Source organism: Triturus cristatus, chromosome 4_2 (genome assembly GCF_964204655.1).
Source record: "Triturus cristatus chromosome 4_2, aTriCri1.1, whole genome shotgun sequence".
NCBI classification, from domain to species: domain Eukaryota; kingdom Metazoa; phylum Chordata; class Amphibia; order Caudata; family Salamandridae; genus Triturus; species Triturus cristatus.
The window spans coordinates 72,941,514-72,956,706 of NC_140586.1; the positions used below are offsets into that span (position 1 = coordinate 72,941,514).

At 46.8% G+C, this 15,193-nt stretch overlaps 1 protein-coding gene across 2 annotated transcripts in view; it reads left to right on the forward strand.

The window, feature by feature from the left end:
* The window catches only part of LOC146833012 (TLC domain-containing protein 4-A-like), a 375,443-nt gene that overhangs the window by 217,424 nt on the left and 142,826 nt on the right, over positions 1–15,193 (forward strand). Inside the window, exon 8 of one of the 2 annotated variants that reach the window (XR_014960484.1) lies at positions 4,952–5,021. The gene's annotated coding sequence lies outside the window, so the exon portion shown is untranslated. Of the gene's footprint in view, positions 1–4,951; positions 7,059–15,193 lie in introns of those variants that run through there. The other variant, XR_014960483.1, reaches the window with a different exon arrangement.

Consider the following 15,193-nt stretch of genomic DNA (forward strand, 5'->3'; position numbering starts at 1 on the left):
AGGACTTGAGTGCCTACCGTCGGTGTAAAAAACGAAACGCTCATGTGCCCTCACAGCACATAAGAGGTGGGAATGTTGTTGGCGCTGGGGCAACAAGACTGCAATACAATTTGGCCAATCACCATTCAGCTGTAGGTGCAAGCTGAAGGGTGATTGCCCTTATCAGGCGCGCAACACCCATTGGGCTCACCGGGCTTCAGGCCCCCCCCCCCCCCCCCGTCGTGTGTGACAGCCTGGCTGCGACAGCTTCGCGGGCTGGCGTCCGTCTAATTGCAGCCGGACCCGAGTACTTCACAGGTCTTTAAAAGACCATTTACTCGTTAATGAGGCTTTTGTTGTGTTTTCAGCCCTTCTTACAGCCACTCTGCCTATGGCTGGAAGACTAAGACCTCCCCCCCCCCCCCCCCGAAATCTTTTTCAGCCCCCCCCGAAATCTTTTTCAGCCCCCCCCGAAATTTGGCTCTAGTTGCCCGCCTGGCCCTTATTGTGTTATTCACTTCTGCCCGTCACCCGACGTCGCGCTCGCACGGCAGTGCGTGCGTTTCCTCTTCTGTTTGTGGCCAGGCCCAGGGCATTTTGCTACGATATGTCCCCATTTGCCCTGAAAGCAGCTGTTTCGAGATTGAAGAGCATTGGAGGCTGGAGCACGTCGAACGGGCAGGAGGGCTCTTCTCTGTCTGGAACTGCATGTAAGTGTGTAATTTGTGTGTGCGCTTTTGCTAACGTACTGATGTTTTCAGGTTTAGTAATGGCAGTACAGTACTTTCCGCTTTGCTACTACGGTACCTTGTCTTTGCTTCCGCCCATACTTAGTATGCAAGCCACTGAGATCGGCATGCTTTTAATGTTGATTTAATTACAGGCAGAAAAATTGAGTATCAGCCGGGCCATGAAACGGTAATAAACTTATGACCCTAACGGAACAGATCAATATGAACTGGAGGGATCGCCTCTCTCAGATCTGCTAAATTAGAAAAACGGAAGCAGGGTTTTATTTCAGGCCTCAGCAATTTCCATAAGCTCGCCTTCTGGACGGGGCCGTGAGTATCCTGCGGGCCTCCACCTCCGTGCATCGGGATTGAAATTCCACCAGGAGGATGGATTTTTGTCCTAACTTTAGCCGGCTCGGTTTTTGTTGTTGTTGTTTTTCTCTTTGTTTGGTTGCAATCTGTATCATTAGCAGGCAGGGCATCCTCCCCAGCCTTGGCGATGGGGCTGCCTGGGGTACAATCCAGAGATTTTTCTGAATGACTGCTAATAGTATTTGCTAGAAAGTGTTTTACTTCATGTTGCTGCGTTGCAAAGGGCAGGCTCCGAAGACTGGGTTTCTCATTGTAAACGGAAGTAAAACTACGGTAAATGGATGAATAACAGTTCCTGATTGACACCAAATGGCAACTCAATTTGGATTTTTTAAGTAGCAGCTGAGGCTAAGTCAGCAGCACAGATTCTGAACAAGCAGCGTCATCTTAACCCGCTTTGATTACAGGATGCAACACACTGTCTCGTAACTTCTTGTCCAGGTCTGGGTCCCACCTCCGAGAAGGCAGACGTCTGTCTTAAGCCGCTCTTAGCAATACCTGCCTCTCCATCTCAGTTCACAGCAGACCCCCCCAGCCAAGAAGGCAGACGTCTGTCATAAGCTACTCTTAGCAGTCCCTGCCTCTCCACTCCATCACAGTTCACAGAGAACCCCCTCCCCCCATCTGTGAAATGGTTTATTAGAAAACCAAACAAGTATAAACACTGTGAGGTCATAAGCATTGCGTTTTGTGTGCACGTAATAGTTTGCGTGGTTGATGCATCAGTAATGAATTGCAGCATTTACTATGATTGGTGAATTTCAGTTTTTAGGCTTTGTTTTGTTAACATAACTTCACTTGAACTGGGTTTTTAAGTGAATTTCTGAGTTTAAAAAAAACCTATGTTAAGGTGTTCTAACCAACCATAACTTCACTTTAAATGTAGCTCAGTGAATCACAGAGTTTTTTTGAGAGTTTAGTACAGCCAACTTCTGAAAGTATTCCCTTCCCAATGTGCACAGCCTTTGGCCAGCTGGGCCCTGTGCCTAACCCACAATTAAGCCTGGGCGGAGTTTGCTTCTGACACTTCTTTATTATAACTTTTCAGCATGCTGCAGACTTCTGTACAGCATAGCTTAAAGACATAGGCAAAGTCAATATCTCTGGCTAAACACTTATAAGGTCCCAAAGGCAAGACCTATTGGAAATGCCAATGCTTGTTCTTTCAGCCCCACCTTGCCCCTGCTTCTCAATTTAAAGAGGACTGTAATGGAAATACTCATCTGATAGAGTCACAGAAATGAGGACTGTACCACTGACCCTCCCGGGGGAGACTGAGCTGGAATTCAAAAAGCGTTTTGCTTCGACAAAAGGATCAATTGTATGTCACTGATCACCAGGTTGACAAAGTAATATATTTCTGTTTGGGGATTTGTTTGCACACAAACAAAGACCTACTCCCCTGCTGACTTTGGACAGGGCCGTCCTGTCATGCGAGGTCGACCTCGAAGCTGGTGAACTGGGTTTGAGTCTCAGCAGGGACGTTCAACATCCTGTGATTCTGGGCAAATCACTTAATCTCCCAGTGCCTAACAAAAATGAATGTGTCCATCTGTAGCAAAACTGGTGGTCATGTAAAGCGCTCCGATACCTGATATCCTTGGGTAGTGTTCCCTGAAAGCTGCGCGCACCTCTGTGCTGCCAAGCGCGCAGTGTCCAGTGTGAAGCGCGCACATCCTAGGAGAGCATTCGCGCCGCACGCTTTTAAATCGCGAGCGGCGCGAAAAACGGTAATTTGCTGATTGCGGGAAGCCTATGCCCGCAGGGGCTCCTGTACTTGCCGCATTTCTTTATTAATGGAGCGCGGCTGGGATCTCTTTGTGGGCCTTTGTGAAAATATTTGTTAATTGCAACACTGTCATGCGCTGCAATTAACAAATATTTTCACAATGGCCCACAATCAGCCCCCAGCCACGCTCTATTAAGAGAAGAAATGCAGCAAGTCCAAAAGCACGACGTGTGCTTTACACGTCGTGCTTTTGGACTTGATGCATGTCTTGTCTTAATGAAACACGACTGCGGGCTGATTGTAGGCCATTGTGAAGATATTTATGTTAATGATGATGCTGCAATTAGCAGCAATACTTTCACAAATGCCCACAATCAGCCTGCAGCCGCATTCTGTTAGGAAAAGAAATGCAGCAAGCCCAAAAGCACGACCTGTAAAGCACACGTCATGCTTTTGGACTTGATGCATCTCTTTTTTCAATAGAGCGCGGATGCGGGCTGATTGTGCTGATTTTTTGTGTGGCCGGTGTAATGTTACTTGTAATATATATCTGGAATTCTGGATGCAATGACAGAAGAAGCAAAATATCAGTCGGGTGGCACACTATTCTAAGCACAGATTTTTCGCTTAATTGCTTTTAAGCCATGCCCTTAATTGCATTGGTCACGCTCCTTTGATAAACTCCCCTAGTTTTTTCATTCAACTTAAAGCCCGGGTCTACGCGAGCGGTTGTGTTCTTGGCGCACATAGCCTTGGCTGCAGCGCACAGAGACCTTACTCTGCCGCACATAGAGGAAAAAAAATAGAGGGAACATTGTCCTTGGGTCTAGTTTGCACTATATAAAACTCTTGAAAATAAAAAACTATATGAAGGCTCACCGGTCTGAACCCGGAGGAACCAGTCGCTAGGGTCTTTGGGGAGCTACGAGCGGCCCCTGTGTAAAAATCCTATTTGTGTATGCCTGAACGGTTGTGGAATATGCTCCCTTATCAGGACCACTTAATAGACACTGTGTAGCCTTTGTGGTTTGTTGTTGGCAAGGGATGGAGGCAGTGGGCACCTTAACAGGAGAAGGTCTCGTCAGGTGCCATGCGAGGCCTCTCTAAAATATGCCTTAACTGCACTGCTCACCCATTGGTGGTAAAATGTTGTTCTACTGTCTGTGACTAAAGATTATGCCTAACAGGTGTTTATGGTAATTGGAATAGCATTGTTCCATGATCTTTCTGAAACAATATGCCTCCTGTGCAGATACCATACTGCCATCTCTTGCACTTCCATGAGGAACTCCTAATATAGGCCTTGAATTTGCTCTATACACTGGACTCATCGATTTGTGCACTATCTTGTTAGAATTTTCACATTGGTTGCTTCTTGGGGCATGTCTTTATTATAAAATGCTTCATAAATATATAATATTTTTAGTCCTTTTTAAACAGAGAATAGGTAAACATGCTAATAATTCAGTCATTCAGCCTGTTTCTGCAAGGAAGGGTCAACACTCGTAGCCTCTGAAATGAGAATGTAGAGGTGCTGCTATGGCTGAGAGCAGGAGCCTTGTACCACTAAATAATACACCGCTGTATGCATACATGGCCATGCCAATGGACCCAATTCAGGCTGTCTCCCGCCTGAAATTGCCTCTGCTTCAATAGACGTAAATGAAGGAAATACATTCTACCAAACATTTTTTTTAAATAACCCACTTTCCTCTTCTAAAATGTTGGCATGTATGTGTATGCATTTAACTATTCTCAATGTCACATCAGCTGCTCATGCCATGTCCCATGGCTGCCAGGAACCACACAGGAAACTTCTGTGACACTCAGGTGTAAATTGAATCTCAAAGTCAACACAGTTACGGTCAGTGTGTAGCAAACAAAATTACTTTCTGAAGTGTTCTTGCTTAACTCCAACCCTGATCATATTTTCCCATACTATTGTGCGAACCTCTCCATGCAATCAACAATGGACTGCTTCCACAATGGAGGCCAAATGAATGAGCTATGTTTAATTAAACTGAGCAAATGGAATTATCTTGAAGCAGCGTACATACGATTCTCCTATCCATGCATATGATTTGCTAGTGTTCTCTGTCTTTTCAACAAGTGCTGATACAGTGTTAAAATCTTCTTACAGGTGCTGCTTCATCTCTAAACGTCAAAGCAAATGTAGTCCGGAAACATCTGATGAGGGCAACCTGTAGTAGGTAAAGTAGTGAAGTACGTGCCTCACCAAATAGCTTTGATAGAAATTGATTCCATAACCTGTTGTGAAATAGACTTGTCATTTGTATCCTAAACATAAGGAAGATGGATCGCTGGCTTAACCTTAAGCAGAAAGCCACTGAAGAAATCAATGATGGGCCATCATGCTGAAAACAAAGTGATTTAAGTGAAAAGAAAAGGAAGTGTCGCAAATACGATGGTGAATATTTACTAATGGGTTTCACATGTTCAGGTTCAGAATATGAACTGCAACCACAATGCGTGCTTTGTTATGAAATTATGTCAAATGAGGCCATGAAACCTTCTAAATTACGAAGACACTTGGAATCTAAGCATAAAGAACATGCAACTAAATCCATAGAAGTCTTCAAGAATAAAGAGCAAGAGCTCCTAAAAAGTAGAAAAATAATTAAGAAAACTGCAACAGCATCTGTTAATGAAAATGCTCTGAAAGCTTCATATGAAGTGTCCATGCTCATAGCAAAAGCTGGAAATCCTCATACAATTGCTGAAGAACTATTAGTACCTGCTGCTAAAGCCATTGTGACAGCAATGGTTGGAGAAAAAGCAGCAAAAGATTTACATTTGGTGCCATTGTCTAACAACACTGTAAAAAAGCAAATTGACAACATTTCAGACAACATAAAGGAACAGTTGATCGAAAGAATTTGTAAAAGTCTGCATTATAGCCTGCAAGTAGATAAAAGTACAGACGTAGCAAATAAATCTCATCTCCTGAGCTACGTTACATACGATTTTGAGGGGAACATTATTGAAGATTTACTGTTCTGACGCTATTTGATACATACCACTGCTGAAGAGGTCTTCAGCAGTTTCAATGATTTTATGACATCAAATGGAATTCAGTGGTCCAAATGCATAGGAATCAGCACAGATGGGGCACATACCATGTCTGGGAGAGTAACTGGACTTGTAGCACGAATAAGGGAAATTAACCCTTCAGTTGTATGGCATCATTGTTGCATTCATTGAGAATCATTAGCCACTAAGAAGATGCCAGAGGAATTAAAAAAGGTCTTGAATGAGTCAGTCAAAATTGTAAATTTTATCAAAGCTAGGTCACTAAATTCAAGGCTTTTTGAACAGCTTTGTCAGTCCATGGATAGTGATCATCATCAGCTTTTGCTGCATACAGAAAGTCCGATGGCTGTCTCGTAATAGAGTTTTGTCTCGGCTTTTTGAATTAAGAGATGAAATCAGAGTTTTCTTCACTGAACTGGAATCTCCATTCGCACTTCATGAGCTCTTACATGACAATACTTGGTTAGCTATGCTGGCATATATGGCAGACATCTTCACCCATTTAAATGCACTCAATTTGAGTATGCAAGGAGTAGGTATCACAATTTCTAATGTCGAAGACAAGATTGAGGCAATGATAAAAAGAGTTAGATTTATGGGCTCGTCGCTTATCACAAAGAAATTTTGATTCTTTTCAGATCCTGAAGACATTCTTGGAATCTGCTGATGATGAATTATCGAACAAAGGCTTAGAAATTTTTATCCAGCATATCCAAGATATGCGGTGTAGTTTTCGTCAGTACTTTCCACTTCCGGATGAAAGCAAAAACTGGATTAAAGATCCTTTTAATGTAGATATTGACAATTTAATGGGGCTGACCGCATCTGAAGAAAACGGTTTGATTGAAATCTTTACAGATAGTGCACTTAAACTTCAATTCAAGGAAAAGTCTCAGAGTCTGACACATTTGTGGCTGCATGTACGAACAGATTACTCGGAATTATCGTACTAGGCACTTCAGGTTTTACTTCCTTTCCCCACCACATATTTATATGAGTAGGCTTTCTTATGTACCTTACAAATAAGTGCAGAAATCGCTTGCAAAATGTTGAATCTGACCTAAGGATTCAACTTTGCGAAATAAAACCAAACATTGAAAAGTTAGTCGCCGAGATGCAGCACCATCCTTCCCATTAAAATGTTTTGATTTTTGCATATTTTTCAATATAAAATAATAAAAGCTTTAGTAATGCAAGTATTTGTTTGGGGTGTACTTGTTTGTGTATTTTTTGCGAATTACTGTTTTAATTTTTGAAATTGAAATTGTACAAATTGCTTGGGGGTCCCCGGCTTCCAGTAGTGATTCAGAAGTGGGTCCTCAGGAGTCAAAAGATTTGGAACCACTGCTCTAAGTCATCGCCTTAATCAGGGATTAGAACTAATTGAAGGCTCCGACAGTTGACCATTTGCACAGTTTTTATTCAATTTATCGTCAAATGCAATATTTTAGATCTATTTTACTCATGTGGTAGAACGGTATACATTAACGTTAAATACAAATCTACTACAACTGAAGTAATTAAGTGCTGGAATATCTCCGCTTGATCTTTATTGTAACAATTTTAATTAATTGAAACAATAAAAAAGTATTCATTCATTCAGCTGGACTACAAAGCCTCTCAACAGCAGACCCCAGAGGCTTAAAAGAACAACCCCCACAATGTCTCCGAAGGAGACAGCACATCTAGACAAATCTTACAATCTGAAACCTCTTAGAATCACCCCCTCTTCTAAGAGCCAGGTAATCACAGGCCTAGTAAGAAACTCCACACCAATGAGAACCAGGACACCTCATCAACATCCCCTTGACTTCCTCCCCTCAAGATCCTAAGCACTGCAGAGAAACCAAATGTATGCTTATTAACTGCAGATCTGCAACCAAGCATGTAACAGAACTAGCCGAAGCCATCCCGAACCCCAACATTAACATAGCATTCATCACAGAAACATGGCTAAACGAAAGCTCATACCAGATAATGGACTCGCTAGTCCCACCGGGATATGCGATCATCAAAAAATAAAATAAGAAGGACCCCCATGGTGGAGGCATTGCCATTATACACAAAAATAACATCAACGTGGAAGAAACAAACACCCTAACCTACAGCACATTTGAAATTCTCACTACCACCATAACGATGACAAAGAACACAGTTCTGAACAGTTACCTAATCTATCACCCACTAGGTAACCTACTCTCTTTTGGTGAACACCTAGCAAATTTGATAACAAACTGCTCACTCTTGGATGTCAAAAACATCATCCATGGGGACCTCAGCCTTCACTGGCACGACTAAACCAATGCTGTAATGCTTTCATTAAACAACCTCCTCCTCAATAAGAACCTCTGCCAGCATTGTATAGGTCAAACCCACAACAAATGCTCAACCCTGGATGGAGGCGTGGTTTGACTGCCGAAGATGGTGGACGCTTGAGCCTGTCGCTCCGTGCCAGCCCGTCTATTATCCTGCATGACTCAGGATAGGACTAGTGCCCTTGCCGAAGAAGACGCAGCCACGATCGAACATCCTGGTGTGTTGCTGGGGAGCGCAGCCAGCGCGCCCGCTGAGTCCGAGAGCTGGGGCTGCTGGCACTGCGAGAGGCAGCCAGCCTCGTGAAATGGCGGCTGTGAGCTCCAGATCTTTTGTGCCTATGGACCTGGGAGCCCTGCACAGCAGCGTGGCGGACGCTGATCGCTGAGTGTGACTGCCCGCACAGAAAGGTGGAGAACAGTCCTGACCTAGACTATAGGAACCTCTGAGTTAGACAACCCTGCCCTGAATTGGCAGCGCTGGTGGAGGCGGCCTGCACACACTGGGGTCGGATGAGGCCTCACTGTCAGACTTATCAGCGCACGCCGGCCGATACTAGCGACACACTAGGACTGCGCGAAGAACTACACTTCCCGATGGGCAGCGCGGGAGGTGCGATGCGTAATGCGCGCCACGCCCCACCACAAGACGTCAAAAGGCGAAAGGTCATTGCACACGGAGCCGATAATTCTTCGACCAGGGAGACGAGACGAGGAGACGCCGAGAGACGAAGGTTCGGACGAGCTCATCACCCAGGTAGCGGCCCGTGAAACCCGGAGGTTCGTCGTGACCGAGGTAGGAGTACTGTGGCAGTATTTCCATCGGGGCTCGACCCATCCTAGTCGGAGACAAGCTCTCCGAGTCATAGAGAAATCACAGACCCGCCCCTCTGTTGGCGAGACCGGATGGTCTCATGCAGGGGAGCGACCAAGTATAAAGAGAGTGAATAGACTTAAGGGGGCAAGCCTCGCTGTTCAAGACAGGCAGAGAGCGAGCCCGAACATTACTCTGAGACAAAGAGACCTAGTGCAATCGTCCGACAAATCGGAGGCATAGGAAGCATAGGCGTATCGTACGCCAGCCTCACAGACCTCAGTTCCCAGGCAGACACTAGCAGTGAGCGTTCGCACCCAGCGGTGGCCTGGTTTACACTTTTGATTTCTTCTGCTTATATTCCTAGACATATGTGCGAGACAGGAGAGAGGGGTGGTTACAAAGCCGAAGGCAAGGAGTGAGCTGGGCAGTCACAAGTGGGTATTACTCCACAAAGTTATATATGGTGTTTGTGTCTGTATGTTGATCCTTGTCATTCTCCCCACGTGTGCCTTTCCTTGTCGTTTATATTAGTGCCTGCAAACGAAAAGACCACGACCTGTAGCTCTCCCCCATATGTCCGGCAATACCTTATTTTCCTTTTCAGGTGAGGGCAAGCTCGCGTTTACCCTCGTGCTAAAATAACGCGGGTGTTTTCCATTGAGAGAAACTGGAAACAAAACGTCTTATGCTGTGTTCTGTTGTCTCTTTTGCCTTCACAGATCTCCCTCCCTGCAGTCCCCACCCTTTCCTTCCCCCGCTCGATCACCCCAAAAGTCCGCGGTTTCAATAGCCGGACTTGGGGTCATCCAGAGGTGGGCCCCCATAGAGCATCAACACAGCCCCGGGGACATCGGAACGAAGAACCTGACACTCACGAACTGAACGGACGAAAGTGGCTGAGTTCTCCTATGTCAACGAGGTGGGGGATCCTCAGCCTTGCGGCTGCCTTCTTGGCTGACTCAATGGAGGACAGAGGCTCGGGGGAGAGCACAAGAGGCATCCAGGGAGTCCAATGTAGTGCGCGGGGATGACGTGTGAAGACCCCCCCGTTAAAGATGCTCAAGGCCCAATTTGAGGTCTGGTAATTGACCTGATGCCGGTCGAGGTCTGGTGAGGGGCCTGTGGTGTCTTGCTTCCTCTCCCATTTCCAATTTGCAAGACAGCCCCAGCCTAGCAGGAGTGGGGCCTGGAACCCCGTGGGGGGAGGGGGGAGGGTGGACAGCCTGGCAGATGACAAGACAAGCTTCTCCATGCATATTCTGTGGAGGGAGAAGGGGCACCAGTTCCTCATGGCTGGAGGCGGGGTCTGGTGCCTCATATGGATCTGGAAGATGCACCTTGGCCCAGATTTGGTCTGCTCTGCTGCTGCCTACGGAGGGTGGTGGCCTGGCGGATGGTCTAAGGGGTCCCTGTTGGATGTGGTGCAGAGCACGTGAACAGAGTGTGGTGAGGCCCCTGAAGGAGTGGCTACTCTGGCCCGGTTTGGGGCCCAGCAATCGGCCTGGTGTCTTTTGGTGGCATCTCAGACCCCCCCGTTGGGGGACGCCTGTTGCACTTGGTGAGAGCGGAGGGCCGGTGTCCCTACAGCACTTAGTGATTTGCGGGTAGGGGCCCACCCAGGGTGGCACGGCATAAGACTCGCTGAAGACGGAGGGGCCTGCTCGCCAACAGAGGCTGAGACCTATATACTTTCCTGAATTCCTCTTCCTCCAAAGATGGGCAAAACTAGTGCCCGGCTGACAGGAACACAGACAAGCGAAGAGGAGATTGCCTTGGAAGGGGGCCGGGAGAAGCAGGGTCCGGGGCCTCGTAAGATCCTGTGCGGCACCAACTGGCTAAAATACTTGAAGCTATAGTGTATACTAAGGTCACCTCACACCCAGACATTAGCACGGAGTCGGTGGGGCTGGGACTGCTCCCAGTGGAACATCAAAAACTTGCGGACAGGGTCCAAGTAATCCTCCCTTGCCGATCTCCACTCTGCACTACAGTCGCTGTCAATCCAGGTAACGGAGCTCTCTGGCAGAGTCCACGCAATTGAACGTTGGGCTAAGGATTCTGAGGGCCGCAATAGGCTGAACAACATCATAGTGGTTGGACTACTTGAGGGGTTAGAGGACAAATACATGGCCACCCACCTGGAAGAATGATGGTGGTGGTCGCCCTGACCGGCCTCTTGGCCTTCTACAGCCTTGAAATAGCACACCGGGTGCTGGCCTACCCTCCGGACTTGGGCGCCCGCCCGGTCGTGGCACGGCTCCTACATTACAAAGACCGGGACCTCCTGTTGCAAAGGGCAAGAACTGTGGGCCCGTTTGTTGTGGACAATAGCAAGGTTTCAATATTACCGGATTACACAATGGAGGTACAGCAGAAGAGAGCCTCATGTCTTGAAGTTAAGAGAGCTCTGTTATGTTATGTTATGTTAAATAGTTTGTAAAGCGCGTGAATCACTCCCGAAGGGGTCTCTCAGCACTGGCAGAACTGTGCGGGGATGATGTAGCGGTGTCATTCTGAAAAAAGGGTGGTCTTTAGTAACTTTCTAAACCCGAGGTAATCGGAGCACTGTCTGAGCGGGAGGGGAAGCTGATTCCAGACCAATGGAGCTTGGTAGGAGAAAGATCTACCTCCTAGCCGTGCTCTCTTTATCCTCGGAATGAATAACAGCGATTTAGAGTCTGATCTCAGATCGCGATTGGGGATATATTGGAGGAGCCTTTCAGTCAGGTAGGAAGGGCCGGGGCCCCACAATGCTTTGTGAGTCAGGCAGCAGAGTTTAAACTTGACTCGTTTCCTCACTGGCAACCAATGCAGTTGCCGAAGCAGCGGGATAGAGGCGGAACCGCCTGGAGCTTTGGTAACCAATTGTGCTGCGGTGTTTTGCACCACTTGCAGACGGTTGAGGGCAGATTCATTGGCAGCGACCATTAGGGTGTTGCAGTAATCCAGTTTATTTAATACCAGAGCCTGGACAAGTGTCTTGCGGAAAAAGTCTGGGAGATAAGGAAGAGCTTTCTTCAAAAGGCGCAGTGTGAAGAAGCAAGCACCGACGGTGTACGAAACATGATCCCTCATAGACATAGCCTGATCGAAGCGAACGCCAAGGTTTTTTACTGTGAGTTTAGGCAGCGGAGCGGGCCCCAACTCAGATGGCCACCAAGTTGGTGACCACATGATGGGGGCATCGCCATAGAGGATGATCTCCGTTTTGCTGGCATTCAGCTGCAGGAAATTACCACTCATCCACTCCGAAATGGCCAGCATACCTTGGGAGAAACAGGTTTGAGCAGTCAGTGAAGATTTATCAAAAGGGAAGATAAGTTGGGTGTCATCCGCATAGGATATGGGGATGAACCCAAGAGATCTTAAGAGAGAAGCAAGGGGGGCCACATAGATATTAAATAACGTAGGGCTCAAACAAGAGCCCTGTGGCACGCCCTTGGTCAAACACTCGGTGGTGGAACGGAAAGGGCCAAGGTTCAGAGTTTGTTTGCGGTCAGTAAGGAAGCTAGTTACCCAGCTGAACGCCGTACCCCCTAATCCTGCCCCTCTTAATCTTTCGAGCAAGGTCAGATGGTCAACCGTATCGAAAGCGGCAGAGAGATCTAAAAGGACCAAGATGGCAGATTGTCCCTGATCGAGCGTCCGTCTAATGCAATCGGTAACAGCAACCAGAGCAGTCTCGGTGCTGTAGTTTGCGCGGAACCCTGATTGGGACGGGTCCAGGTAGCCAGTCACTTCAATATGGTACGAGATATGTTTATTCACATACGTCTCGAGGACCTTGCTCAAATAAGGGAGGAGGGAGATAGGGCGAAGATTGGCGAGATCATCCATAGGAAGCTTGTTATTTTTGCGTAGCGGGATGACCTGTGCAGCTTTCCAAGAGCGGGGAACTAGCCCCTTACTTAAAGAGGAGTTAAAAAGCAGGGTGACCGGGTCTGCTAATGCGTGAGCAAGAGACGTCCCTATTCTTGCAGGCATAACATCTACGGGAGAGCCAGATTTAACATTGCACAATAGTGTAGCGGTCTTAGCCCGTAAGAGGGGAGGAAAGGTCAGTAAGGTTGCGTGTTTGCCAATAGGGGGTTTCACAATGTCGTCAGACAATGAAGTATGGCAGGTATTAGAAAATTTGTCATAGATGGTATCAATTTTTTGTATGAGGAAAGAGCTGATTTTATTGCAGAGAGACTGAGAGTGCTTGTTGTCCAAATCACATGCTTTTGGACAGGTGAAATCTTGCAAAATTTGGTGGAGGATTTTAGGCGCATTACCTGCTAGCCTTAATTGCGCAGCTATATATGTTCTGCGGGCTTGTTTAATTTCTTTATGATAAAGAGTTAGCACTGCTCTAAAGTTTGCTTTATCGGTGTCTTGGTGGGTGCGCCGCCACTTTCTTTCCAGATTTTTACATCGGCCTTTCGTTACACGTAGTTCCGGAGTAAACCAGACCGCCAGATTGTTCCTAGGGCCTTTAGAACATATCTTTACAGGGGCAATAGAGTTAATGGCCGCTAAAACAGTAGTGTTAAAAAGGGTAAGATTATCTTCAATATTTTTGGTCGGGGGATACCTGGGAGGAATAAAAGCAGATAAGAAAGACTCCGGATTAATTTTAGACCATTGTCTATAGGAGAATTGGATATGTGTAGCCATAGAAGAGGACGTTAGAGGGTACTGCACTTGAAAACTGATAAGTGCATGATCAGTCCAGCACATCGGGCGGGGGGCTTTACAAGTTAGCCGGTCAGAGTTGGAAAAAATGATGTCTATAGTGTGACCAGCCGTGTGTGTGGGACCCTCATTCTTTTTGAGGAGATGCAGTGTGGATAAATCAGAGACAAAAGTTGATATTTAAGGAAACAAAAGATTGTTGCTGTGTATATTGAAGTCACCTAATAATAGGAAATTCTCAGAAGCAATAACATGGGGGGCTATTAATTCCATTAGTTGGGAGGAGAAATCCTTTATAGGGCCAGGGGGGCGATAGACCAGTGCCCCTCTCCAAAAGTCATGGGTAACCATTTCCATTTTAAAGATCAAGATTTCGATTTGAGCATTAGTGCGTTGGTCTAAAATAGAAATTTTTACGCTATCATTATGAATGATTGCAAACCCCCCCCCCCCGGTTTTCAGCGGTCTGTCGAGCCGTTGAATCCTATAGCCATCAGGAATGGCAATCTTATCTGGGCCACTGGTGGGTTTCAACCAGGTCTCAGTTAGGTAACCCACATCAGGTAAGTCGGTCGTTAATAAATCCCAGATCTCTGATGAGTGTTTAGGGAGCGATCTCACATTACTTAAAAAGCCCTTCCAGTGGTTGTGCTGTGGGGTTTTAGGAGTCGGGATATAACTATTGCTGGTCATGTTGATGTCCGGGGACGCAGAGGGCCCGGTATCATACTGCCCAGGAATATGTACTGAGGGAACATTTTGTAGGATTTCAGCTTCCCAGTTACTCTGAAATCTACATTGTGCGCAGGAAATGGGTCATTCCAAAGAGTGTGGCAGCACATTGTGGCATAACAAGCTAATCAGAGGCGACCTAGCAGAAATAAGCCTAAGTTCTGCACCACTATATACTAGTTTACACTTACTAGAATTAGCTGTAAAAGGTGGCATAGTCCCTGGCGCCTGGCGACGTCCTGGCATGGACTGGCGCAGACGGGCTTGCCTTTGGCGCGCCTCTGGCGTGCCCGCTGTGCGCGCCCGCTGCGCGCTTGCGCCATGGCCCTCTAAATAGTGTGTGGGGAGCAGACACTAGACTGCTCCCCGCGTTACCTCCAAGATGGCGGGCGGGCGGGCAGGAGTCGTGTAATTGCGGTGCAGAGGAAACGTTAAAAAGAAGGAAGTAAGCGGTAAGATCAGCCTCAATATACAAAGTATTAAACGGATGTTAAAAGTGTATTTTGACTTAAAATTCACTCAGGATAAAACACAGTAAAAAATACTCTGTGAGAGAAACAAATGTACGAGCCACCAGTGTCAACAATTACAGCACTCAAAATACCACGCACAGCGCGGCAGTCTCGATCTCCCGGCTCAAGCCTCAGGAGATGTCGACGCTGCGCGCTTGCGCCATGGCCCTCTAAATAGTGTGTGGGGAGCAGACACTAGACTGCTCCCCGCGTTACCTCCAAGATGGCGGGCAGGCGGGCAGGAGTCGTGTAATTGCGGTGCAGAGGACATGTTAAAAAGA